This window comes from Columba livia, chromosome 2 (assembly GCF_036013475.1).
Source record: "Columba livia isolate bColLiv1 breed racing homer chromosome 2, bColLiv1.pat.W.v2, whole genome shotgun sequence".
Lineage (NCBI taxonomy): Eukaryota > Metazoa > Chordata > Aves > Columbiformes > Columbidae > Columba > Columba livia.
The window spans coordinates 64,256,009-64,282,770 of NC_088603.1; the positions used below are offsets into that span (position 1 = coordinate 64,256,009).

Genomic DNA, 26,762 nt, shown 5'->3' on the forward strand with positions numbered 1-26,762 from the left:
TTTCTTTAGTGCTGTAGTGTGAAGAATGCAAAACGTGTTTGAAGAGACAGGGCTTTTGTGGCTCCAAGCCACTTCTATGGATGGTCAAGCGTTTCCAGAAATCCTTCTTGCAACAGCCCTCTTGTGAGTCACAGACTTGTGAGTATTATTTCTGCTTGTTGCTGCTGTTTAATCTTTTGTTTGCCGAGGGAAAACTTGCTGTAAGATCTGTGAGCAAAACGTGTTTTTGGAATATTTGCCGGCTGAGTGGTGTCTCCCTCGGGCTTCATCTCTAGGGGTGATCGGTTCAGGGCAGCCGTGCCACAGAGTAGCAGTTGCACGACTGATACTTGTAACGGGGTTCCTCGTGGGTAGCCTTTATTTTGCGTGGGTTGCGTGTTGAACTGCTGGGTAGTTAGTTTGGTTTGACATTTCCTGAAGGTCTAGGCAAAGATTAAAAGAAGGAGCGGACTTAAAGAGAAGTATGTATTATTTTGTCATGCCATGTTGCTGTTTGAAACCTGGGTTGATTATTGGTGATATTCAAGGAATTGCCGAGACTTAGAGGGCAAGTCTTGATGTGCTGAGCGGAAGAGTGCAATGGGTCTGTTTGGTTGCCAGGTGGCTTTCTTGACCCATGTGGCCAGTTTATGAAGCTTACACTGCACGCCTGAGAGAGTGAGAGAGATCCCCTCCCTCCTTAAATAATGACCGTGACGCTAATGGGATGAAATACTCTTCTCGATCAGCCTGGATGTCAGTCCAGCTCTGTCCCATCTCTGTCCCCCTTCCCCGATACGTCACATCTGTGGGCAGAGCAGTCAGAATGCCCTTGGCTCTCAGACCGGCGCAATTAAAAACATTAGCTCTGTGCTGGGGTGTTATCTCGTGTTTTCAAACTAATTCCAAATAATGACTGTGCGAGCTGTGAAAAAGAAAGGTTTCTCACTCCATGAAGGAAATGAATTCACTTTCAGTCAAACCCACACAATTTCGGGTACGGAGCTCTCAGGGCTCTGTCAGGGCTTTCTTTTCTCTTCCCTTCCCCCCTGCCCGTCCCCTTTCCCTCTCCCTTCCTTCACTCTTCCCTCAAAACCACTTTCCAGGACACAAAACGCAACAGATACAAGTGTTTTTGTTGGTTTTTTTTTTAATTTAATTTAATTTTATTTAATTTTATTTTATTTATGTTAATTTACTTCATTTTATGTTTTTTCATGTTCTGTTATTCCATGTCATTTCCGTTTCTCACTCTTTTTCAGAGCCAATGCTCACAATCCTTAACACAAGCCCACGTGTAGCCAGGAGCAGGCTGATGCATTCTTCAGTTTAGCTTGAACAAACAGCCCTTGCGGGCTGGCAAAGGCAAGTCCCAGAGCTGCAGAGAGCAGCAGCAGGAATGGAGGCCAAGCTTTGCCAGGTTCCTGAAGAGGGAGGACCTTGAGAATGAGGCGCGGGACTGACCATGCACCAAAGAAGAGGTATGTGGTACTGTGGGATCTTTTCCAAAGCATCACATGTAGCGATGGCGAGCAGATGTTTTGCCTTGCACACCTTGTTTGGCTGCTGTGCTTCTTGGGCAGGGTGCACGAGAAGCGCTCTGGTCCCTGCCAGGTGCTGGTGTTGCCCGCAGGGAGAGGTGCCGAGCGGCAGCTGCGAATCCTTCCTGTTCCTGACAGGACACCAGTGGCTGCTCCAAAGCACTGGGTCCCCATGCAACATCTCTGCGTGCTGCTTCCTACATCTGCCTTCTTGGTCTGTAACTTGTTTGGGTTTTGCTTGTTTCTTTCTACCTTGTTTGGTGTTCTGTTTTTGTTGTTGATGTTGTTTCCATTGTTGTTTTGGTTTTGTTGGGTTTTGCTAAGTTGGTTTCATTTGGTTGGTTTAGGTCAGCTAATACGAGTTGGTTTTGGTAGGCTTTTTGAGCCTGGTTGTTTGACACCGTATGACGTTGTTGGTAGGTTGTGTGTTGGTAGGTCACTGAAGGCCGGTTGTTTTAGGTTAAGGTTTGTTAAGTTTGGTTCAGGTTGGCGGTCTTAGATTGCTTGTTTCAGGTTTGATGGTTGAGCTTGGTTTCGGTTGGTTAGTTTAGGTGGGTTGCTTTAGGCTGTGTGATGTGATTTTCTTACCGCTGATGTGTGTTGTTTAGCTTCGGAGGTTTATTTTTCTTGGTTTTGCTGGGTTCTTTGGTTGGTGCTGTTTTCTGGTGCTTCTTTAGCACTGGTTGCGTTAATTTGGTTGAGGTTTCTGGTTTTACGAGCTTGGTTCAGCTTGTTGCGGTCGTTTGAGGTTGGTTTGAGGCAGGTTCTTTGAGGGTGATTGTGAGAGGCTGGTTGTCGAAGGCTGGTGGGTTCATGTTGCTTGATGTAGGTGATTTTTGGTTGAAGGTGTCTTCCGTTGGTTGTTGTAGGTGGCGTATGTGAAGCTGTTTTCGTTGAGGCCGTTTTCAGTAGATTGGTTTAGGTTTGTTCAGATGACTTTAAGTTGAGACATGGTCGGCTGGTTGGTTATTTTAGGTTGTTTGTTTTCAGTAGGCAGTTTAGGTGGGTTGGTGGGTGTCTGTGTTTTCAGGTAGGTTGGTTTCGGCAGGTTTGGTTTACACTGTTTAAGTTGTTTGAAGGGTTTCTGTTGAGGTTGGTTCAGGTTGTTTGGTTTAGGTTGGTTTATTTCCTTTTTGGTAGGTTGTTTTAGGCAGTGTTATTTACGTTGCATGTTTTGAAGGTGGGTTCCTTCAGGTTGGGGTGGTTTAGATTGGTTGTTGAGGGTGCTTTAGGTGCTTTGGTTAGATTTACATGGTGTTTTGTTGGTTTTAGGTTGTGTCTGGATGGTTTGGATGTGACTGCAATCTCGCTGGGACATGCGTCCCCCCACTAATCACCAGGCTCGATGGGGCTGTTTGTGCTGTTGCAGCAGATGTCCCCGTCCTCCTTCCCTGCTCCACGTGTTTCCCTGCCTTGCTCAAAGAGGACGACCTTCCCCGCTAGAGGCGAACCATTGCTAGGTCAAGGGGATACGGTAGCTGCGCTGTGCTTGAGAACCTCCAAACAAGCTCAGGGTCCATTTGTAGGAGAACCTGGGGTAGTCAAGCTTCCAAGACTGCAGACACATCCAAGTGAGACACTGCATGGGGTAGGGTGGCTGGTGGTTGGAGTTTGGTTGTTGAGGTTTTTTAGGGGGTTTTAGCTTAGTTGTTGAAGTTTAGTTGATTTAGATTGGGTTTGAGCTTGGCGATTGTAGGATGGTTTCAGTGGTTCTATTTGGCTTTGGGTTGTTTGCTTGAGGTCATTTTGGTCAGGTGATGTCTTTTGGTTTCCTATTTTTGAGGTTGGTTTAGATGGGTTGTTTTAGGTAGTTTTATCCTTTATCAGATTGTTTTGAAGTTGTTTGAGATTGTTTAATGGTTGTTTTAGGTTAAGATTGGTTGGTTTTGGTTTGTTTAGCTTGTTTGGTTACAGGTCGCTTAAGGTTGGCTGAGAAATGCCGGTTTATGTAGTTTTAGATTGTTTTAGGTAGGATTTTTTAGATCATTTGGTTTTGGGTAGGTTTGTTTTAGGGTGTTTTGGTTGGTTTCTTTTGTTTGGTTTAGGTAATTTGTTGTAGATTGTTTAAGGTTCTGCTTAGGTTGTTGGTGGCTGATTGAAGTTTTTTAAGGCAGACTGGTTTAGGTTGTTTAAGATTGGTTTAGGTGAGTTGTTCTATGCTGCTTTGGATAGGCTGTTCTAGCTAAGTTTAGGGCCACCTCGTGGAGCAGCAGGCGCCCAGCCCAAAAGGCCCAAAGAAGCCGTGGCAAGGGGCCGTGCTCAGCGCTGCAGAGGAAGGCGAAAAACCCCCGGGGACGCTTGCTGTCCCACCTGGGGGGGAAAAAAAGCCTTCCTCCCCCCAGCTGCGGGGCACGAGAGGCCATGTTCCTGGTGCTTGAGCAGCAGGCAGGAACCGAGCCAAAAGGGCCCAGAGGAGCTCTGCAAAGTGGTCATGCTCAATGCTGCAGAGGAAGGCAAAAAACCCCCGGGGACCAGTGCCAATCTGCCCCGGGGGAAAAAATTCCTTCCTGACCCCAGTGCTGGCGATCGGCTGTTCCCTGAGCATGTGAGCCAGACCTGGCTCCTCGTCCCACAGGCTGCTCACACCTCCCAGGACCTGCCTAAGCCCTAGCCTATCCTACCCTGTCCTACCTTGAGCCGGAGCCATCTCCCGGACTTCCGAGAGTGCCCAAGTGCCTGGTGGGACACCAGTGGGTGTTGCAAGCACAGAAGAAATTCCCTTGGTCTCTCCACCGCTACCCAGTTGAAAAGGATTTCCATCCATGAGCTGAGCTTGGAAGGTGGCCCTGCCCGCAGATCACCTTGCAGTGGAGAACCTCCAGCAGCCTCATGCAAGCTCTTCCTCCCTCAGCCCCTGCCCTGTGATTCCACCAGCTCCTCAAGTGCTTCCTGTGGGATGTGTTGGGGCTGCCCCCGGGCCAGCTCTGGCAGTGGACAGGGGACCCGGCTGCTCCTTTTGGTCCTGCTCGGGGCATTGTGAGCGCTGCATTGCCGGGTGCTGGCATTGTGACACGGGGGTGACAGAGCCACGCGTGTGCAGCCCCGCCCACCCCAACTCCGCCCAGCACCTTTGGGAGGAAGCCTTTGGGGTGCTGGCCCCAAATCAGTCCCTGTCATCTACAAGACAGGGGAGTAATCAACCTAACCGTGTCCCTCTTTTGCCAAAACACAGTGTGGATTTGTTGCCAGTCCAGCCTTACTTCCAGTACTTCTTCCTGCAGCCCTGTTACGAATTCCTGACCAAACCTGGGAAGAAGAAACAAAATGCCAGAGATGAGATTACTGAATGCAACAAGAAGACACAGCAGAGATGACGGAGGAAAACAGCAAGAGGGGAAGGAGAGGAGGAGCAGAGGACAGGTAAGCAAACAAGATCCTTGAATCTCACCCCATCCGAGGAGTGATAGAAGGGTTCCCAAAGCCCAGATTCTGAATAAAAAGCATACCTCGTAAGCTTCTCTCTCCACGTCTCTAATTTGCTGCTCGGCCTCAGGTCTGCTCTGACAGTAGGCCACACTTCTCTGCCTCATTTCAGCATCTGGATGCTTCAGAAGAAATGTGTGAGCTGCTGCAATAGCCTTTGCAAGGTTATGAGCCTGAAGAGGGATGGGAAAAAGAGGAAGAGGGGGAAAAGCGTTAACGGGGGAAAAAAAAAAATCAAAGTTTCCCAGTTTTTGTCAACAAATTTTCCTGCAGCTTCTAGATTCCCAGCTTACTTGTACTGAAGCCACGGTCTCGGCAGATACAATCGTACACTAGATCTGATACAATTCTTCTCAGTTTTACTAACAGATGCATAATGAGGAAATTCTTTTTAATGTTAAAATCTGTTATTGTTGCAGATAGCATAGGTGATGACTTGAAGTTAACAGAAGAGCATTTTTCCCCTCCACTTGCCCTGTTCATGAAGCTGACAAGGCAGAAGCATATACTGTTGCTCCTGTGTGGGATTAGTCTCACAGCAATTACTGAGGCCAGCCTGTGACTGCTGACCAGGAGCCATCACCGCCCGTGTTTACACGGCGTTCGTGTCACTTCTTGGCCCAGCAGCACGCAAGACAATATCCCGATAACGTATCTGCCTGATGGTGTTACAGAGTTCGAGCAAACGGCAGGGACCTGTGTGTGATCTGCCGCAACAGCTTTTGGAAGGTCGTGAGCCTAAACAGGGGTGGGAAGAAGAGGAAAGGGAAAGGAAAAGTTAACTGGGAAAAAAAAATCCACGTTTCCCACTTTCTGTCAACAAACTCTCCTGCAGCCTCTCTGTTCCCCAGCTGACATCTAGGGAAGCCACAGTCTCAGCAGATACAATGTTACACTAGAACTGATACAAATCTTTCCTGTTTTCTTACTAGAGGAGCATGTTTTCCTAGGAGCATGTTTGTTTTCATGTCAAAATCTGTTATTGTAGCAGATCGCATCATAATGATTGTAAGTTCAAAAGACGACTTTTTCTCCCTTCCTCCCGTACTGCATTTCTAGTATTTACAGAGGGAGAGAGAAAGGAAAAGGCTGAAGTATTTGTAAAATGTTAAGAAACTCTTCCTTTTTTCAGGCAAGGTGCAGGTCCCACGGTGTCCTTTGGTCTCCGACGTTCTCCAGTGGCGTCCTGTGGTTTCCAGCGGCCTTCTTCAGTCTCCCACGGTCTCCTGCAATCTCCGGCGGTCTCCAGCGGGCTTCTGTGTGCATGCATTTATAGCTGTTATTGTCTGTATGTACATATTTTTCTAAACTCTATTGTCCATAGACACACGTATAGGGAGAAGGAGGGAGAAAACCCAAGTCTTCATTATTTGCTGAAATGTGAAAACCTTTTTCCTTTTTAAACCAAGACACAGAGCCAATGGTGTCCTGTGGTTTCTAGCGGTGTCCTTCGGTCTCCGACGGTCTCCTGCGGTCTCCGGTGGTCTCGTGTGGGCTTCTGTGTGCACACATTTATCGATTTAATTTTCTATTTTTACATGTCTTTATAAACTATACAGTCTGCATACACGTATATAGGGAGAAGGAGAGAAAATTTGCCTCCGTTTTTAACGCAAACATTTGTCCAAAGGTGTAAGAACCGTGTCTTTGAATTCCCACAATTCCTTCCAACAGACGTTTTATTTACTTCAAAAGAACCACCTTCAGAGGAGGAATCCCGCCACGGCACTATGGGACGAGGAGCAGGAACAGAGGTGACACAGGACCCATCTCACGTTTGTTTCCACAACTCTCCCCAAGCACAGGATGTTTCGGAAAGATGGACCCAATTGGAAATCACTCTGCGTGTGAAATTGGGACCATGTTTTTGAAACACCCTGTAGTATTGCTGGAGACACATCCCCTGGTCCCTCTGCTTCCAAATTTGCATGAAGCCTTGTGTCGAGTCCCCAGCTCCATTCAAGAGAGTCTGGTTAGGCACTGGCAAAACCAGTGTTCGTCCTGTACCATGTATGAATCAAAATTTGTCGCACACCATTTTCCCCTTGTAAAAGAAAGGCAAACGAATATCCAAAAAATCCCCAAACGTATGAAAATGACCAACCGTACATCAGTAAAAAGAAATCAATAATTCAATAAAGAACACTGATGGTCAACAGAAAACGAAGGGACAATCCACCGGGTGCTGATCCAGTGCTCTTTCCCGTGCTGTACTCTTTGCATTTCACTAGTGGCTTCGCGGTTGTTCCTGTCACCTGCCTGCGCTGACTGGCACAGTCCCTGTCACTGCCCCAGCTGGCACTTCATCCCCCTCTGCTGCCGGATGGCACAGCAGCCCTGCAGCTCCGCAGCGAGTCAAGCCCAGCGTTGCATCTCCCTGCCCTGGTCACGGCGAAGGGCTCCTGTGCCCAGCCCGGCAGGGCAGCGGCATCAGGTGCTTGCAAAGGTTGCATTTCACTCCGGGAGCCGAAAGCCGAGTTGTTGGGAGTGACCTGGGAACTCGGCTCGTTTGAGAGCCCAGCCTGCAGCCCCGGGACAGCAGCAGCTGTCTGTCCCTCCTCTGAGAGGCGGGGGCATTTCTGGAGGGAGCGTCACCCTCCGAGGCAGAGGACAGAGCTTATGAAGGCTCGGTGCTTCTGGACTCTGACCCGCCACAGGACGTGCAATGGCCGTGGAAGTGGAAACATCGATTTTCTTTAGTGCTGTAGTGTGAAGAATGCAAAACGTGTTTGAAGAGACAGTGCTTTTTTGGCTCCAAGCCAATTCTAGGGATGTTCAAGCGTTTCCGGAAACGGGTGTTCTTGCAACAACCTTCTTGTGAATTAATGAGAAAATAGGGTGTGAAAAAAATCAGCACATCAAGTAGCTGTGACACACAGCACGGAAAAGTCTCCACCGGCCAGCCCACGCACAAGAAAAAGCCCGATGGAAGGGCGGGGTGGCACATCGGGGCCACCGGGCTGTCGGCAGCGGTTGTAGCGGCGGCAGCTCCAGGAGGCTGCCCGGCTGGAGAAGAAGGGACAGGGGGCGGGAAGAGTTTCTCGTCCAACTCTCTCTCGGGAGCAGCCAAACCGCGCGACTCCCGCTCGTTCCCGCGTTTACGGGAACACGGGGCGGGGCCGAGGAGCGACGGCTCCGCCATCCGCTCGTCGGGGCTGCTGGGTCGGTCTTTGCGGGAGGCGGCTCTCCCGGTGCCCGGGCGGGGCTGCGCTGGGGTCCGTCTTGTGCCCGGCGGGCGGGCGGGGAGGGCGAGGCCGCTTGTGGGCACGCGTGGGTGCGCGGCCGGCGCCGCCGCTTGGCGGGCAGCTGGAGCGGGGGCAGCGGGTGTGTCCGCCGGGTCCGGCGGTGTCGGACGGTACGGAAAAATGCCGTAGAAGATGGTTGAGACTTGTGAGTATTATTTCTGCTTGTTGTTGCTGTTTAATCTTTTGTTTGCTGAGGGAAAACTTGCTGTAAGATCTGTGAGCAAAACGTGCTTTTGGAATATTTGCCAGCTGAGTGGTGTCTCCCTTGGACTTCATCTCTAGGGGGTGATCGGTTCAGGGCAGCCATGCCCTTCTCCCCCCTCCCATCTCCCACCTCCCTCACCCCCGTCCACCCTCCCTCCCCGTCTCCCCCCTCCCGCCTCTCTCCCCCCTCCCCGTCTCCCCCCTCCCGCCTCTCTCCCCCCTCCCCGTCTCCCCTCTCCCGCCTCTCTCCCCCCTCCCCGTCTCCCCTCTCCCGCCTCTCTCCCCTCCCGCCTCTCTCCCCCCTCCCCGTCTCCCCTCTCCCGCCTCTCTCCCCCCTCCCCGTCTCCCCCCTCCCGCCTCTCTCCCCTCTCCCCGTCTCCCCCCTCCCGCCTCTCTCCCCCCTCCCCGTCTCCCCTCTCCCGCCTCTCTCCCCGTCTCCCCCCTCCCGCCTCTCTCCCCCCTCCCCGTCTCCCCCCTCCCCGTCTCCCCCCTCCCCGTCTCCCCCCTCCCCGTCTCCCCCCTCCCGCCTCTCTCCCCTCTCCCCGTCTCCCCCCTCCCGCCTCTCTCCCCTCTCCCCGTGTCCCCCCTCCCCCCTCCCGCCTCTCTCCCCGTCTCCCCCCTCCCGCCTCTCTCCCCCCTCCCGCCTCTCTCCCCCCTCCCGCCTCTCCCCCCTCCCCCCTCCCGCCGCTCTCCCCCCTCCCGCCTCTCTCCCCCCTCCCGCCTCTCTCCCCCCTCCCGCCTCTCTCTCCCCTCCCCGTCTCCCCTCTCCCGCCTCTCTCCCCCCTCCCCGTCTCCCCTCTCCCGCCTCTCTCCCCTCCCGCCTCTCTCCCCCCTCCCCGTCTCCCCTCTCCCGCCTCTCTCCCCCCTCCCCGTCTCCCCTCTCCCGCCTCTCTCCCCCCTCCCCGTCTCCCCTCTCCCGCCTCTCTCCCCCCTCCCGCCTCTCTCCCCCCTCCCCGTCTCCCCTCTCCCGCCTCTCTCCCCCCTCCCGCCTCTCTCCCCCCTCCCGCCTCTCTCCCCCCTCCCGCCTCTCTCCCCCCTCCCGCCTCTCTCCCCCCTCCCGCCTCTCTCCCCCCTCCCGCCTCTCTCCCCCCTCCCCAACCTCCACCCGCCTCTCCCTTACTCCCCCCCACTTCCCGACTCCAAAACACTTTCAACGACACAAAACACAAGGGATACAAGTGTTTAGTTTCAGTTTATTTTAGCTTCTTGAAGGCGGGTTAGTTCCTTGCACTTCTTTAAGGTTGGTTTAGGCGATTAGTTCTATGCTGCTTTGGATAGGCTATTCTAGCTAAGTTTAGGGCCACCTCGTGGAGCAGCAGGCGCCCAGCCCAAATGGCCCAAAGAAGCCGTGGCAAGGGGCCGTGCTCAGCGCTGCAGAGGAAAGCAAAAAACCCCCGGAGACGCTTGCTGTCCCACCTCGGGGGGAAAAAAAGCCTTCCTCCCCCCAGCTGCGGGGCACGAGAGGCCATCTTCCTGGTGCTTGAGCAGCAGGCAGGAACCGAGCCAAAAGGGCCCAGAGGAGCTCTGCAAAGTGGTCATGCTCAGTGCTGCAGAGGAAGGCAAAAAACCCCCGGGGACCAGTGCCAATCTGCCCCGGGGGAAAAAATTCCTTCCTGACCCCAGTGCTGGCGATCGGCTGTTCCCTGAGCATGTGAGCCAGACCTGGCTCCTCGTCCCATGCACAGGCTGCTCACGCCCCCCAGGACCTGCCCAAGCCCTAGCCTATCCTACCCTGTCCTACCTTGAGCCGGAGCCATCTCCCGGACTGCCGAGAGTGCCCAAATGCCTCTGACCTTCAAAATCTCCTTCCGGTAGTCCTGTCAAGAATTCCTGACCAAACCTGGGAAAAAAACCAAAATGCCAGAGATGAGAGTTAGTGAATGCAACAAGAAGACACAACAGAGATGACGGAGGAAAACAGCAAGAGGGGGGGGAGAGGAGGAGCAGAGAACACACAAGTAAAGGAGACCCTTGCATCTCACCCAATCAGAGGAGTAAGAGAAGGGTTCCGAAAGACCAGGCTCTGAATAACAAGCATACCTCGTCAGGTTTTGTCTCCAAGTCTCCACACTTCTCCTTTTATAAGGCAAGGTGCAGATCCCACGGTGTCCTTCTGTCCCCGACGGTCTCTGGCGGTCTCCAGCGGGCTTCTGTGCACACACACATCCACCTAGCTTTTATTTTCTATATCTACATATTTCTATTAACTCTATAGTCTGCATACAGGGAGAAGGAAAGGAAAAGTCTGAATGATTTGTGCAATGTGAAAACCTTTTGCCTTGAAGGCAAGCTCCAGCGCTGTCCTCGGGTGTCCTGGCGTCTGTGGCGCTGTCCCCCGCTGTGTGGTGGCTCCTGAGGACTCCTCCCGGTGCTCTGGGGCTGCCGAGCAGAAGATGGCAGCGACCCTCCTCGCCTCTTCCCCAGGCCCCAGGGCAGAGGAGATGCCCCGGCATGAGGGCCGGGGGTGCGGGCTGGGAAGCCGGGCTCACCTGTGGCTCCAGAGCGGCTGCTGGTCCGGCCCATCCCCCGGAGGTGGCTAGTGGCGGCTGCGGGGGCGGCGCCGCTTGCGGCCAGGCGCCTGTTTGGGGGCTCTGGGAGAGCCCCCGGCCGTCCTGCGGCGCTTAGGGCACTGCGGCGCCGGAGGCGGTCCGGCCATGCTGGTGCTGGGCCCCAGCAGCCCTGCCTGAGGCGGATCCACCTCCATCGCCTCCTCCTCCTGCCGAGGCGGATCCACCTCCATGGGCTCCGCCTCTTCCCGGGGTGGGTCAATCTCCATGGGCTCCTCCTGCCTGTGGGCGGTGCTGCTGCTCCCGCCAGGCAGCCGCCGTTTGGGCGGCGGAGCCATCCGAGGGGGTCCCTGAGCCTCCTCTCTCTTCTTCGCGTCGATCCGGCGCTGTCGTCTGCGGCCTCTTCTCTCGGAGCGATGGCGCAGCTGGCACAGCTGTGCTCCAACTGCCATCACAGAGGCTCGTGGCGTCCCCAACGGCCGCTGCGGTGGCCGGCATGGCGGCCCCCGGGGCCACGAGGCCCCATTGCGGGGCCATTTTGCTCTGCAGCCCTGTCAGTGCTTAGATTTGGTTTGCCTCTGCTGGAACCGACTCATCGGCCTTTTGTCTTCAGCAAAGAGCAAGAGCTGCAGATCTTTGGACAAGGTGTCTTAGCAGCACGACCAACCCGGTCGCTGTATTGCAGAATTGTACTATGCTGAGGGATTCTGATCTTTCTTTAGTGCTGTAGTGTGAAGAATGCAAAACGTGTTTGAAGAGACAGGGCTTTTGTGGCTCCAAGCCACTTCTATGGATGGTCAAGCGTTTCCAGAAATCCTTCTTGCAACAGCCCTCTTGTGAGTCACAGACTTGTGAGTATTATTTCTGCTTGTTGCTGCTGTTTAATCTTTTGTTTGCCGAGGGAAAACTTGCTGTAAGATCTGTGAGCAAAACGTGTTTTTGGAATATTTGCCGGCTGAGTGGTGTCTCCCTCGGGCTTCATCTCTAGGGGTGATCGGTTCAGGGCAGCCGTGCCACAGAGTAGCAGTTGCACGACTGATACTTGTAACGGGGTTCCTCGTGGGTAGCCTTTATTTTGCGTGGGTTGCGTGTTGAACTGCTGGGTAGTTAGTTTGGTTTGACATTTCCTGAAGGTCTAGGCAAAGATTAAAAGAAGGAGCGGACTTAAAGAGAAGTATGTATTATTTTGTCATGCCATGTTGCTGTTTGAAACCTGGGTTGATTATTGGTGATATTCAAGGAATTGCCGAGACTTAGAGGGCAAGTCTTGATGTGCTGAGCGGAAGAGTGCAATGGGTCTGTTTGGTTGCCAGGTGGCTTTCTTGACCCATGTGGCCAGTTTATCAAGATTACACTGCACGCCTGAGAGAGTGAGAGAGATCCCCTCCCTCCTTAAATAATGACCGTGACGCTAATGGGATGAAATACTCTTCTCGATCAGCCTGGATGTCAGTCCAGCTCTGTCCCATCTCTGTCCCCCTTCCCCGATACGTCACATCTGTGGGCAGAGCAGTCAGAATGCCCTTGGCTCTCAGACCGGCGCAATTAAAAACATTAGCTCTGTGCTGGGGTGTTATCTCGTGTTTTCAAACTAATTCCAAATAATGACTGTGCGAGCTGTGAAAAAGAAAGGTTTCTCACTCCATGAAGGAAATGAATTCACTTTCAGTCAAACCCACACAATTTCGGGTACGGAGCTCTCAGGGCTCTGTCAGGGCTTTCTTTTCTCTTCTGCCTTCTCTTCCCTTCCCCCCTGCCCGTCCCCTTTCCCTCTCCCTTCCTTCACTCTTCCCTCAAAACCACTTTCCAGGACACAAAACGCAACAGATACAAGTGTTTTTGTTGTTTTTTTTATTTTATTTTATTTTATTTTATTTTATTTTATTTTATTTTATTTTATTTATGTTAATTTACTTCATTTTATGTTTTTTCATGTTCTGTTATTCCATGTCATTTCCGTTTCTCACTCTTTTTCAGAGCCAATGCTCACAATCCTTAACACAAGCCCACGTGTAGCCAGGAGCAGGCTGATGCATTCTTCAGTTTAGCTTGAACAAACAGCCCTTGCGGGCTGGCAAAGGCAAGTCCCAGAGCTGCAGAGAGCAGCAGCAGGAATGGAGGCCAAGCTTTGCCAGGTTCCTGAAGAGGGAGGACCTTGAGAATGAGGCGCGGGACTGACCATGCACCAAAGAAGAGGTATGTGGTACTGTGGGATCTTTTCCAAAGCATCACATGTAGCGATGGCGAGCAGATGTTTTGCCTTGCACACCTTGTTTGGCTGCTGTGCTTCTTGGGCAGGGTGCACGAGAAGCGCTCTGGTCCCTGCCAGGCGCTGGTGTTGCCCGCAGGGAGAGGTGCCGAGTGGCAGCTGCGAATCCTTCCTGTTCCTGACAGGACACCAGTGGCTGCTCCAAAGCACTGGGTCCCCATGCAACATCTCTGCGTGCTGCTTCCTACATCTGCCTTCTTGGTCTGTAACTTGTTTGGGTTTTGCTTGTTTCTTTCTACCTTGTTTGGTGTTCTGTTTTTGTTGTTGATGTTGTTTCCATTGTTGTTTTGGTTTTGTTGGGTTTTGCTAAGTTGGTTTCATTTGGTTGGTTTAGGTCAGCTAATACGAGTTGGTTTTGGTAGGCTTTTTGAGCCTGGTTGTTTGACACCGTATGACGTTGTTGGTAGGTTGTGTGTTGGTAGGTCACTGAAGGCCGGTTGTTTTAGGTTAAGGTTTGTTAAGTTTGGTTCAGGTTGGCGGTCTTAGATTGCTTGTTTCAGGTTTGATGGTTGAGCTTGGTTTCGGTTGGTTAGTTTAGGTGGGTTGGTTTAGGCTGTGTGATGTGATTTTCTTACCGCTGATGTGTGTTGTTTAGCTTCGGAGGTTTATTTTTCTTGGTTTTGCTGGGTTCTTTGGTTGGTGCTGTTTTCTGGTGCTTCTTTAGCACTGGTTGCGTTAATTTGGTTGAGGTTTCTGGTTTTACGAGCTTGGTTCAGCTTGTTGCGGTCGTTTGAGGTTGGTTTGAGGCAGGTTCTTTGAGGGTGATTGTGAGAGGCTGGTTGTCGAAGGCTGGTGGGTTCATGTTGCTTGATGTAGGTGATTTTTGGTTGAAGGTGTCTTCCGTTGGTTGTTGTAGGTGGCGTATGTGAAGCTGTTTTCGTTGAGGCCGTTTTCAGTAGATTGGTTTAGGTTTGTTCAGATGACTTTAAGTTGAGACATGGTCGGCTGGTTGGTTATTTTAGGTTGTTTGTTTTCAGTAGGCAGTTTAGGTGGGTTGGTGGGTGTCTGTGTTTTCAGGTAGGTTGGTTTCGGCAGGTTTGGTTTACACTGTTTAAGTTGTTTGAAGGGTTTCTGTTGAGGTTGGTTCAGGTTGTTTGGTTTAGGTTGGTTTATTTCCTTTTTGGTAGGTTGTTTTAGGCAGTGTTATTTACGTTGCATGTTTTGAAGGTGGGTTCCTTCAGGTTGGGGTGGTTTAGATTGGTTGTTGAGGGTGCTTTAGGTGCTTTGGTTAGATTTACATGGTGTTTTGTTGGTTTTAGGTTGTGTCTGGATGGTTTGGATGTGACTGCAATCTCGCTGGGACATGCGTCCCCCCACTAATCACCAGGCTCGATGGGGCTGTTTGTGCTGTTGCAGCAGATGTCCCCGTCCTCCTTCCCTGCTCCACGTGTTTCCCTGCCTTGCTCAAAGAGGACGACCTTCCCCGCTAGAGGCGAACCATTGCTAGGTCAAGGGGATACGGTAGCTGCGCTGTGCTTGAGAACCTCCAAACAAGCTCAGGGTCCATTTGTAGGAGAACCTGGGGTAGTCAAGCTTCCAAGACTGCAGACACATCCAAGTGAGACACTGCATGGGGTAGGGTGGCTGGTGGTTGGAGTTTGGTTGTTGAGGTTTTTTAGGGGGTTTTAGCTTAGTTGTTGAAGTTTAGTTGATTTAGATTGGGTTTGAGCTTGGCGATTGTAGGATGGTTTCAGTGGTTCTATTTGGCTTTGGGTTGTTTGCTTGAGGTCATTTTGGTCAGGTGATGTCTTTTGGTTTCCTATTTTTGAGGTTGGTTTAGATGGGTTGTTTTAGGTAGTTTTATCCTTTATCAGATTGTTTTGAAGTTGTTTGAGATTGTTTAATGGTTGTTTTAGGTTAAGATTGGTTGGTTTTGGTTTGTTTAGCTTGTTTGGTTACAGGTCGCTTAAGGTTGGCTGAGAAATGCCGGTTTATGTAGTTTTAGATTGTTTTAGGTAGGATTTTTTAGATCATTTGGTTTTGGGTAGGTTTGTTTTAGGGTGTTTTGGTTGGTTTCTTTTGTTTGGTTTAGGTAATTTGTTGTAGATTGTTTAAGGTTCTGCTTAGGTTGTTGGTGGCTGATTGAAGTTTTTTAAGGCAGACTGGTTTAGGTTGTTTAAGATTGGTTTAGGTGAGTTGTTCTATGCTGCTTTGGATAGGCTGTTCTAGCTAAGTTTAGGGCCACCTCGTGGAGCAGCAGGCGCCCAGCCCAAAAGGCCCAAAGAAGCCGTGGCAAGGGGCCGTGCTCAGCGCTGCAGAGGAAGGCGAAAAACCCCCGGGGACGCTTGCTGTCCCACCTGGGGGGGAAAAAAAGCCTTCCTCCCCCCAGCTGCGGGGCACGAGAGGCCATGTTCCTGGTGCTTGAGCAGCAGGCAGGAACCGAGCCAAAAGGGCCCAGAGGAGCTCTGCAAAGTGGTCATGCTCAATGCTGCAGAGGAAGGCAAAAAACCCCCGGGGACCAGTGCCAATCTGCCCCGGGGGAAAAAATTCCTTCCTGACCCCAGTGCTGGCGATCGGCTGTTCCCTGAGCATGTGAGCCAGACCTGGCTCCTCGTCCCACAGGCTGCTCACACCTCCCAGGACCTGCCTAAGCCCTAGCCTATCCTACCCTGTCCTACCTTGAGCCGGAGCCATCTCCCGGACTTCCGAGAGTGCCCAAGTGCCTGGTGGGACACCAGTGGGTGTTGCAAGCACAGAAGAAATTCCCTTGGTCTCTCCACCGCTACCCAGTTGAAAAGGATTTCCATCCATGAGCTGAGCTTGGAAGGTGGCCCTGCCCGCAGATCACCTTGCAGTGGAGAACCTCCAGCAGCCTCATGCAAGCTCTTCCTCCCTCAGCCCCTGCCCTGTGATTCCACCAGCTCCTCAAGTGCTTCCTGTGGGATGTGTTGGGGCTGCCCCCGGGCCAGCTCTGGCAGTGGACAGGGGACCCGGCTGCTCCTTTTGGTCCTGCTCGGGGCATTGTGAGCGCTGCATTGCCGGGTGCTGGCATTGTGACACGGGGGTGACAGAGCCACGCGTGTGCAGCCCCGCCCACCCCAACTCCGCCCAGCACCTTTGGGAGGAAGCCTTTGGGGTGCTGGCCCCAAATCAGTCCCTGTCATCTACAAGACAGGGGAGTAATCAACCTAACCGTGTCCCTCTTTTGCCAAAACACAGTGTGGATTTGTTGCCAGTCCAGCCTTACTTCAGTACTTCTTCCTGCAGCCCTGTTACGAATTCCTGACCAAACCTGGGAAGAAGAAACAAAATGCCAGAGATGAGATGACTGAATGCAACAAGAAGACACAGCAGAGATGACGGAGGAAAACAGCAAGAGGGGAAGGAGAGGAGGAGCAGAGGACAGGTAAGCAAACAAGATCCTTGAATCTCACCCCATCCGAGGAGTGATAGAAGGGTTCCCAAAGCCCAGATTCTGAATAAAAAGCATACCTCGTAAGCTTCTCTCTCCACGTCTCTAATTTGCTGCTCGGCCTCAGGTCTGCTCTGACAGTAGGCCACACTTCTCTGCCTCATTTCAGCATCTGGATGCTTCAGAAGAAATGTGTGAGCTGCTGCAATAGCCTTTGCAAGGTTATGAGCCTGAAGAGGGATGGGAAAAAGAGGAAGAGGGGGAAAAGCGTTAACGGGGGAAAAAAAAAAATCAAAGTTTCCCAGTTTTTGTCAACAAATTTTCCTGCAGCTTCTAGATTCCCAGCTTACTTGTACTGAAGCCACGGTCTCGGCAGATACAATCGTACACTAGATCTGATACAATTCTTCTCAGTTTTACTAACAGATGCATAATGAGGAAATTCTTTTTAATGTTAAAATCTGTTATTGTTGCAGATAGCATAGGTGATGACTTGAAGTTAACAGAAGAGCATTTTTCCCCTCCACTTGCCCTGTTCATGAAGCTGACAAGGCAGAAGCATATACTGTTGCTCCTGTGTGGGATTAGTCTCACAGCAATTACTGAGGCCAGCCTGTGACTGCTGACCAGGAGCCATCACCGCCCGTGTTTACACGGCGTTCGTGTCACTTCTTGGCCCAGCAGCACGCAAGACAATATCCCGATAACGTATCTGCCTGATGGTGTTACAGAGTTCGAGCAAACGGCAGGGACCTGTGTGTGATCTGCCGCAACAGCTTTTGGAAGGTCGTGAGCCTAAACAGGGGTGGGAAGAAGAGGAAAGGGAAAGGAAAAGTTAACTGGGAAAAAAAAATCCACGTTTCCCACTTTCTGTCAACAAACTCTCCTGCAGCCTCTCTGTTCCCCAGCTGACATCTAGGGAAGCCACAGTCTCAGCAGATACAATGTTACACTAGAACTGATACAAATCTTTCCTGTTTTCTTACTAGAGGAGCATGTTTTCCTAGGAGCATGTTTGTTTTAATGTCAAAATCTGTTATTGTAGCAGATCGCATCATAATGATTGTAAGTTCAAAAGACGACTTTTTCTCCCTTCCTCCCGTACTGCATTTCTAGTATTTACAGAGGGAGAGAGAAAGGAAAAGGCTGAAGTATTTGTAAAATGTTAAGAAACTCTTCCTTTTTTCAGGCAAGGTGCAGGTCCCACGGTGTCCTTTGGTCTCCGACGTTCTCCAGTGGCGTCCTGTGGTTTCCAGCGGCCTTCTTCAGTCTCCCACGGTCTCCTGCAATCTCCGGCGGTCTCCAGCGGGCTTCTGTGTGCCTGCATTTATAGCTGTTATTGTCTATATGTACATATTTTTCTAAACTCTATTGTCTATAGACACACGTATCGGGAGAAGGAGGGAGAAAACCCAAGTCTTCATTATTTGCTGAAATGTGAAAACCTTTTTCCTTTTTAAACCAAGACACAGAGCCAATGGTGTCCTGTGGTTTCTAGCGGTGTCCTTCGGTCTCCGACGGTCTCCTGCGGTCTCCGGTGGTCTCGTGTGGGCTTCTGTGTGCACACATTTATCGATTTAATTTTCTATTTTTACATGTCTTTATAAACTATACAGTCTGCATACACGTATATAGGGAGAAGGAGAGAAAATTTGCCTCCGTTTTTAACGCAAACATTTGTCCAAAGGTGTAAGAACCGTGTCTTTGAATTCCCACAATTCCTTCCAACAGACGTTTTATTTACTTCAAAAGAACCACCTTCAGAGGAGGAATCCCGCCACGGCACTATGGGACGAGGAGCAGGAACAGAGGTGACACAGGACCCATCTCACGTTTGTTTCCACAACTCTCCCCAAGCACAGGATGTTTCGGAAAGATGGACCCAATTGGAAATCACTCTGCGTGTGAAATTGGGACCATGTTTTTGAAACACCCTGTAGTATTGCTGGAGACACATCCCCTGGTCCCTCTGCTTCCAAATTTGCATGAAGCCTTGTGTCGAGTCCCCAGCTCCATTCAAGAGAGTCTGGTTAGGCACTGGCAAAACCAGTGTTCGTCCTGTACCATGTATGAATCAAAATTTGTCGCACACCATTTTCCCCTTGTAAAAGAAAGGCAAACGAATATCCAAAAAATCCCCAAACGTATGAAAATGACCAACCGTACATCAGTAAAAAGAAATCAATAATTCAATAAAGAACACTGATGGTCAACAGAAAACGAAGGGACAATCCACCGGGTGCTGATCCAGTGCTCTTTCCCGTGCTGTACTCTTTGCATTTCACTAGTGGCTTCGCGGTTGTTCCTGTCACCTGCCTGCGCTGACTGGCACAGTCCCTGTCACTGCCCCAGCTGGCACTTCATCCCCCTCTGCTGCCGGATGGCACAGCAGCCCTGCAGCTCCGCAGCGAGTCAAGCCCAGCGTTGCATCTCCCTGCCCTGGTCACGGCGAAGGGCTCCTGTGCCCAGCCCGGCAGGGCAGCGGCATCAGGTGCTTGCAAAGGTTGCATTTCACTCCGGGAGCCGAAAGCCGAGTTGTTGGGAGTGACCTGGGAACTCGGCTCGTTTGAGAGCCCAGCCTGCAGCCCCGGGACAGCAGCAGCTGTCTGTCCCTCCTCTGAGAGGCGGGGGCATTTCTGGAGGGAGCGTCACCCTCCGAGGCAGAGGACAGAGCTTAGGAAGGCTCGGTGCTTCTGGACTCTGACCCGCCACAGGACGTGCAATGGCCGTGGAAGTGGAAACATCGATTTTCTTTAGTGCTGTAGTGTGAAGAATGCAAAACGTGTTTGAAGAGACAGTGCTTTTTTGGCTCCAAGCCAATTCTAGGGATGTTCAAGCGTTTCCGGAAACGGGTGTTCTTGCAACAACCTTCTTGTGAATTAATGAGAAAATAGGGTGTGAAAAAAATCAGCACATCAAGTAGCTGTGACACACAGCACGGAAAAGTCTCCACCGGCCAGCCCACGCACAAGAAAAAGCCCGATGGAAGGGCAGGGTGGCACATCGGGGCCACCGGGCTGTCGGCAGCGGTTGTAGCGGCGGCAGCTCCAGGAGGCTGCCCGGCTGGAGAAGAAGGGACAGGGGGCGGGAAGAGTTTCTCGTCCAACTCTCTCTCGGGAGCAGCCAAACCGCGCGACTCCCGCTCGTTCCCGCGTTTACGGGAACACGGGGCGGGGCCGAGGAGCGACGGCTCCGCCATCCGCTCGTCGGGGCTGCTGGGTCGGTCTTTGCGGGAGGCGGCTCTCCCGGTGCCCGGGCGGGGCTGCGCTGGGGTCCGTCTTGTGCCCGGCGGGCGGGCGGGGAGGGCGAGGCCGCTTGTGGGCACGCGTGGGTGCGCGGCCGGCGCCGCCGCTTGGCGGGCAGCTGGAGCGGGGGCAGCGGGTGTGTCCGCCGGGTCCGGCGGTGTCGGACGGTACGGAAAAATGCCGTAGAAGATGGTTGAGACTTGTGAGTATTATTTCTGCTTGTTGTTGCTGTTTAATCTTTTGTTTGCTGAGGGAAAACTTGCTGTAAGATCTGTGAGCAAAACGTGCTTTTGGAATATTTGCCAGCTGAGTGGTGTCTCCCTTGGACTTCATCTCTAGGGGGTGATCGGTTCAGGGCAGCCATGCCCTTCTCCCCCCTCCCATCTCCCACCTCCCTCACCCCCGTCCACCCTCCCTCCCCGTCTCCCCCCTCCCGCCTCTCTCCCCCCTCCCCGTCTCCCCCCTCCCGCCTCTCTCTCCCCCCTCCCCGTCTCCCCTCTCCCGCCTCTCTCCCCCCTCCCCGTCTCCCCTCTCCCGCCTCTCTCCCCTCCCGCCTCTCTCCCCCCTCCCCGTCTCCCCTCTCCCGCCTCTCTCCCCCTCCCCGTCTCCCCCTCCCGCCTCTCTCCCCTCTCCCCGTCTCCCCCCTCCGCCTCTCTCCCCCCTCCCCGTCTCCCCTCTCCCGCCTCTCTCCCCGTCTCCCCCCTCCCGCCTCTCTCCCCCCTCCCCGTCTCCCCCCTCCCCGTCTCCCCCCTCCCCGTCTCCCCCCTCCCCGTCTCCCCCCTCCCGCCTCTCTCCCCTCTCCCCGTCTCCCCCCTCCCGCCTCTCTCCCCTCTCCCCGTGTCCCCCCTCCCCCCTCCCGCCTCTCTCCCCGTCTCCCCCCTCCCGCCTCTCTCCCCCCCTCCCGCCTCTCCCCCCTCCCCCCTCCCGCCGCTCTCCCCCCTCCCGCCTCTCTCCCCCCTCCCGCCTCTCTCCCCTCCCCCCTCCCGCCTCTCTCTCCCCTCCCCGTCTCCCCTCTCCGCCTCTCTCCCCCCTCCCCGTCTCCCCTCTCCCGCCTCTCTCCCTCCCGCCTCTCTCCCCCCTCCCCGTCTCCCCTCTCCCGCCTCTCTCCCCCCTCCCCGTCTCCCCTCTCCCGCCTCTCTCCCCCTCCCCGTCTCCCCTCTCCCGCCTCTCTCCCCCTCCCGCCTCTCTCCCCCCTCCCCGTCTCCCCTCTCCCGCCTCTCTCCCCCCTCCCGCCTCTCTCCCCCCTCCCGCCTCTCTCCCCCCTCCCGCCTCTCTCCCCCCTCCCGCCTCTCTCCCCCCTCCCGCCTCTCTCCCCCCTCCCGCCTCTCTCCCCCCTCCCCAACCTCCACCCGCCTCTCCCTTACTCCCCCCCACTTCCCGACTCCAAAACACTTTCAACGACACAAAACACAAGGGATACAAGTGTTTAGTTTCAGTTTATTTTAGCTTCTTGAAGGCGGGTTAGTTCCTTGCACTTCTTTAAGGTTGGTTTAGGCGATTAGTTCTATGCTGCTTTGGATAGGCTATTCTAGCTAAGTTTAGGGCCACCTCGTGGAGCAGCAGGCGCCCAGCCCAAATGGCCCAAAGAAGCCGTGGCAAGGGGCCGTGCTCAGCGCTGCAGAGGAAAGCAAAAAACCCCCGGAGACGCTTGCTGTCCCACCTCGGGGGGAAAAAAAGCCTTCCTCCCCCCAGCTGCGGGGCACGAGAGGCCATCTTCCTGGTGCTTGAGCAGCAGGCAGGAACCGAGCCAAAAGGGCCCAGAGGAGCTCTGCAAAGTGGTCATGCTCAGTGCTGCAGAGGAAGGCAAAAAACCCCCGGGGACCAGTGCCAATCTGCCCCGGGGGAAAAAATTCCTTCCTGACCCCAGTGCTGGCGATCGGCTGTTCCCTGAGCATGTGAGCCAGACCTGGCTCCTCGTCCCATGCACAGGCTGCTCACGCCCCCCAGGACCTGCCCAAGCCCTAGCCTATCCTACCCTGTCCTACCTTGAGCCGGAGCCATCTCCCGGACTGCCGAGAGTGCCCAAATGCCTCTGACCTTCAAAATCTCCTTCCGGTAGTCCTGTCAAGAATTCCTGACCAAACCTGGGAAAAAAACCAAAATGCCAGAGATGAGAGTTAGTGAATGCAACAAGAAGACACAACAGAGATGACGGAGGAAAACAGCAAGAGGGGGGGGAGAGGAGGAGCAGAGAACACACAAGTAAAGGAGACCCTTGCATCTCACCCAATCAGAGGAGTAAGAGAAGGGTTCCGAAAGACCAGGCTCTGAATAACAAGCATACCTCGTCAGGTTTTGTCTCCAAGTCTCCACACTTCTCCTTTTATAAGGCAAGGTGCAGATCCCACGGTGTCCTTCTGTCCCCGACGGTCTCTGGCGGTCTCCAGCGGGCTTCTGTGCACACACACATCCACCTAGCTTTTATTTTCTATATCTACATATTTCTATTAACTCTATAGTCTGCATACAGGGAGAAGGAAAGGAAAAGTCTGAATGATTTGTGCAATGTGAAAACCTTTTGCCTTGAAGGCAAGCTCCAGCGCTGTCCTCGGGTGTCCTGGCGTCTGTGGCGCTGTCCCCCGCTGTGTGGTGGCTCCTGAGGACTCCTCCCGGTGCTCTGGGGCTGCCGAGCAGAAGATGGCAGCGACCCTCCTCGCCTCTTCCCCAGGCCCCAGGGCAGAGGAGATGCCCCGGCATGAGGGCCGGGGGTGCGGGCTGGGAAGCCGGGCTCACCTGTGGCTCCAGAGCGGCTGCTGGTCCGGCCCATCCCCCGGAGGTGGCTAGTGGCGGCTGCGGGGGCGGCGCCGCTTGCGGCCAGGCGCCTGTTTGGGGGCTCTGGGAGAGCCCCCGGCCGTCCTGCGGCGCTTAGGGCACTGCGGCGCCGGAGGCGGTCCGGCCATGCTGGTGCTGGGCCCCAGCAGCCCTGCCTGAGGCGGATCCACCTCCATCGCCTCCTCCTCCTGCCGAGGCGGATCCACCTCCATGGGCTCCGCCTCTTCCCGGGGTGGGTCAATCTCCATGGGCTCCTCCTGCCTGTGGGCGGTGCTGCTGCTCCCGCCAGGCAGCCGCCGTTTGGGCGGCGGAGCCATCCGAGGGGGTCCCTGAGCCTCCTCTCTCTTCTTCGCGTCGATCCGGCGCTGTCGTCTGCGGCCTCTTCTCTCGGAGCGATGGCGCAGCTGGCACAGCTGTGCTCCAACTGCCATCACAGAGGCTCGTGGCGTCCCCAACGGCCGCTGCGGTGGCCGGCATGGCGGCCCCCGGGGCCACGAGGCCCCATTGCGGGGCCATTTTGCTCTGCAGCCCTGTCAGTGCTTAGATTTGGTTTGCCTCTGCTGGAACCGACTCATCGGCCTTTTGTCTTCAGCAAAGAGCAAGAGCTGCAGATCTTTGGACAAGGTGTCTTAGCAGCACGACCAACCCGGTCGCTGTATTGCAGAATTGTACTATGCTGAGGGATTCTGATCTTTCTTTAGTGCTGTAGTGTGAAGAATGCAAAACGTGTTTGAAGAGACAGGGCTTTTGTGGCTCCAAGCCACTTCTATGGATGGTCAAGCGTTTCCAGAAATCCTTCTTGCAACAGCCCTCTTGTGAGTCACAGACTTGTGAGTATTATTTCTGCTTGTTGCTGCTGTTTAATCTTTTGTTTGCCGAGGGAAAACTTGCTGTAAGATCTGTGAGCAAAACGTGTTTTTGGAATATTTGCCGGCTGAGTGGTGTCTCCCTCGGGCTTCATCTCTAGGGGTGATCGGTTCAGGGCAGCCGTGCCACAGAGTAGCAGTTGCACGACTGATACTTGTAACGGGGTTCCTCGTGGGTAGCCTTTATTTTGCGTGGGTTGCGTGTTGAACTGCTGGGTAGTTAGTTTGGTTTGACATTTCCTGAAGGTCTAGGCAAAGATTAAAAGAAGGAGCGGACTTAAAGAGAAGTATGTATTATTTTGTCATGCCATGTTGCTGTTTGAAACCTGGGTTGATTATTGGTGATATTCAAGGAATTGCCGAGACTTAGAGGGCAAGTCTTGATGTGCTGAGCGGAAGAGTGCAATGGGTCTGTTTGGTTGCCAGGTGGCTTTCTTGACCCATGTGGCCAGTTTATCAAGATTACACTGCACGCCTGAGAGAGTGAGAGAGATCCCCTCCCTCCTTAAATAATGACCGTGACGCTAATGGGATGAAATACTCTTCTCGATCAGCCTGGATGTCAGTCCAGCTCTGTCCCATCTCTGTCCCCCTTCCCGATACGTCACATCTGTGGGCAGAGCAGTCAGAATGCCCTTGGCTCTCAGACCGGCGCAATTAAAAACATTAGCTCTGTGCTGGGGTGTTATCTCGTGTTTTCAAACTAATTCCAAATAATGACTGTGCGAGCTGTGAAAAAGAAAGGTTTCTCACTCCATGAAGGAAATGAATTCACTTTCAGTCAAACCCACACAATTTCGGGTACGGAGCTCTCAGGGCTCTGTCAGGGCTTTCTTTTCTCTTCTGCCTTCTCTTCCCTTCCCCCCTGCCCGTCCCCTTTCCCTCTCCCTTCCTTCACTCTTCCCTCAAAACCACTTTCCAGGACACAAAACGCAACAGATACAAGTGTTTTTGTTGTTTTTTTTATTTTATTTTATTTTATTTTATTTTATTTTATTTTATTTTATTTTATTTATGTTAATTTACTTCATTTTATGTTTTTTCATGTTCTGTTATTCCATGTCATTTCCGTTTCTCACTCTTTTTCAGAGCCAATGCTCACAATCCTTAACACAAGCCCACGTGTAGCCAGGAGCAGGCTGATGCATTCTTCAGTTTAGCTTGAACAAACAGCCCTTGCGGGCTGGCAAAGGCAAGTCCCAGAGCTGCAGAGAGCAGCAGCAGGAATGGAGGCCAAGCTTTGCCAGGTTCCTGAAGAGGGAGGACCTTGAGAATGAGGCGCGGGACTGACCATGCACCAAAGAAGAGGTATGTGGTACTGTGGGATCTTTTCCAAAGCATCACATGTAGCGATGGCGAGCAGATGTTTTGCCTTGCACACCTTGTTTGGCTGCTGTGCTTCTTGGGCAGGGTGCACGAGAAGCGCTCTGGTCCCTGCCAGGCGCTGGTGTTGCCCGCAGGGAGAGGTGCCGAGTGGCAGCTGCGAATCCTTCCTGTTCCTGACAGGACACCAGTGGCTGCTCCAAAGCACTGGGTCCCCATGCAACATCTCTGCGTGCTGCTTCCTACATCTGCCTTCTTGGTCTGTAACTTGTTTGGGTTTTGCTTGTTTCTTTCTACCTTGTTTGGTGTTCTGTTTTTGTTGTTGATGTTGTTTCCATTGTTGTTTTGGTTTTGTTGGGTTTTGCTAAGTTGGTTTCATTTGGTTGGTTTAGGTCAGCTAATACGAGTTGGTTTTGGTAGGCTTTTTGAGCCTGGTTGTTTGACACCGTATGACGTTGTTGGTAGGTTGTGTGTTGGTAGGTCACTGAAGGCCGGTTGTTTTAGGTTAAGGTTTGTTAAGTTTGGTTCAGGTTGGCGGTCTTAGATTGCTTGTTTCAGGTTTGATGGTTGAGCTTGGTTTCGGTTGGTTAGTTTAGGTGGGTTGGTTTAGGCTGTGTGATGTGATTTTCTTACCGCTGATGTGTGTTGTTTAGCTTCGGAGGTTTATTTTTCTTGGTTTTGCTGGGTTCTTTGGTTGGTGCTGTTTTCTGGTGCTTCTTTAGCACTGGTTGCGTTAATTTGGTTGAGGTTTCTGGTTTTACGAGCTTGGTTCAGCTTGTTGCGGTCGTTTGAGGTTGGTTTGAGGCAGGTTCTTTGAGGGTGATTGTGAGAGGCTGGTTGTCGAAGGCTGGTGGGTTCATGTTGCTTGATGTAGGTGATTTTTGGTTGAAGGTGTCTTCCGTTGGTTGTTGTAGGTGGCGTATGTGAAGCTGTTTTCGTTGAGGCCGTTTTCAGTAGATTGGTTTAGGTTTGTTCAGATGACTTTAAGTTGAGACATGGTCGGCTGGTTGGTTATTTTAGGTTGTTTGTTTTCAGTAGGCAGTTTAGGTGGGTTGGTGGGTGTCTGTGTTTTCAGGTAGGTTGGTTTCGGCAGGTTTGGTTTACACTGTTTAAGTTGTTTGAAGGGTTTCTGTTGAGGTTGGTTCAGGTTGTTTGGTTTAGGTTGGTTTATTTCCTTTTTGGTAGGTTGTTTTAGGCAGTGTTATTTACGTTGCATGTTTTGAAGGTGGGTTCCTTCAGGTTGGGGTGGTTTAGATTGGTTGTTGAGGGTGCTTTAGGTGCTTTGGTTAGATTTACATGGTGTTTTGTTGGTTTTAGGTTGTGTCTGGATGGTTTGGATGTGACTGCAATCTCGCTGGGACATGCGTCCCCCCACTAATCACCAGGCTCGATGGGGCTGTTTGTGCTGTTGCAGCAGATGTCCCCGTCCTCCTTCCCTGCTCCACGTGTTTCCCTGCCTTGCTCAAAGAGGACGACCTTCCCCGCTAGAGGCGAACCATTGCTAGGTCAAGGGATACGGTAGCTGCGCTGTGCTTGAGAACCTCCAAACAAGCTCAGGGTCATACGGTAGCTGCGCTGTGCTTGAGAACCTCCAAACAAGCTCAGGGTCCATTTGTAGGAGAACCTGGGGTAGTCAAGCTTCCAAGACTGCAGACACATCCAAGTGAGACACTGCATGGGGTAGGGTGGCTGGTGGTTGGAGTTTGGTTGTTGAGGTTTTTTAGGGGGTTTTAGCTTAGTTGTTGAAGTTTAGTTGATTTAGATTGGGTTTGAGCTTGGCGATTGTAGGATGGTTTCAGTGGTTCTATTTGGCTTTGGGTTGTTTGCTTGAGGTCATTTTGGTCAGGTGATGTCTTTTGGTTTCCTATTTTTGAGGTTGGTTTAGATGGGTTGTTTTAGGTAGTTTTATCCTTTATCAGATTGTTTTGAAGTTGTTTGAGATTGTTTAATGGTTGTTTTAGGTTAAGATTGGTGGTTTTGGTTTGTTTAGCTTGTTTGGTTACAGGTCGCTTAAGGTTGGCTGAGAAATGCCGGTT

At 52.6% G+C, this 26,762-nt stretch overlaps 5 long non-coding RNA genes across 17 annotated transcripts in view; 2 read left to right on the forward strand and 3 right to left on the reverse strand.

Annotated features, from left to right (window-relative positions):
• Window positions 1-18,740, forward strand: part of LOC135578796 (uncharacterized) — a 34,539-nt gene extending 15,799 nt beyond the window's left edge. For 5 of the 13 annotated variants that reach the window (XR_010470907.1, XR_010470912.1, XR_010470908.1 and 2 more), the window contains 6 exons: window positions 10-138; window positions 1,242-1,460; window positions 4,742-8,333; window positions 11,622-11,750; window positions 12,877-13,095; window positions 16,376-18,740. This is a non-coding gene — a long non-coding RNA (uncharacterized LOC135578796). The remainder of the gene's footprint in view (window positions 1-9; window positions 139-1,241; window positions 1,461-4,741; window positions 8,334-11,621; window positions 11,751-12,876; window positions 13,096-16,375) is intronic. The other 8 variants (XR_010470902.1, XR_010470903.1, XR_010470904.1 and 5 more) reach the window with 8 other exon arrangements.
• Window positions 1-26,762, reverse strand: part of LOC135578786 (uncharacterized) — a 46,476-nt gene that overhangs the window by 7,715 nt on the left and 11,999 nt on the right. The gene's annotated exons all lie outside the window — the stretch shown is intronic.
• Window positions 9,566-11,191, reverse strand: LOC135578790 (uncharacterized). Its single transcript, XR_010470888.1, has 3 exons — window positions 10,664-11,191; window positions 10,433-10,542; window positions 9,566-10,232 (listed from the first exon to the last, which is right to left on the reverse strand). It is a non-coding gene; the product is annotated as an uncharacterized LOC135578790 (long non-coding RNA).
• On the reverse strand, window positions 21,183-22,417 carry LOC135578801 (uncharacterized). The gene is made up of 3 exons (XR_010470917.1): window positions 22,281-22,417; window positions 22,050-22,159; window positions 21,183-21,849 (listed from the first exon to the last, which is right to left on the reverse strand). It is a non-coding gene; the product is annotated as an uncharacterized LOC135578801 (long non-coding RNA).
• On the forward strand, window positions 22,850-25,322 carry LOC135578808 (uncharacterized). Its single transcript, XR_010470925.1, has 2 exons — window positions 22,850-23,367; window positions 24,493-25,322. It is a non-coding gene; the product is annotated as an uncharacterized LOC135578808 (long non-coding RNA).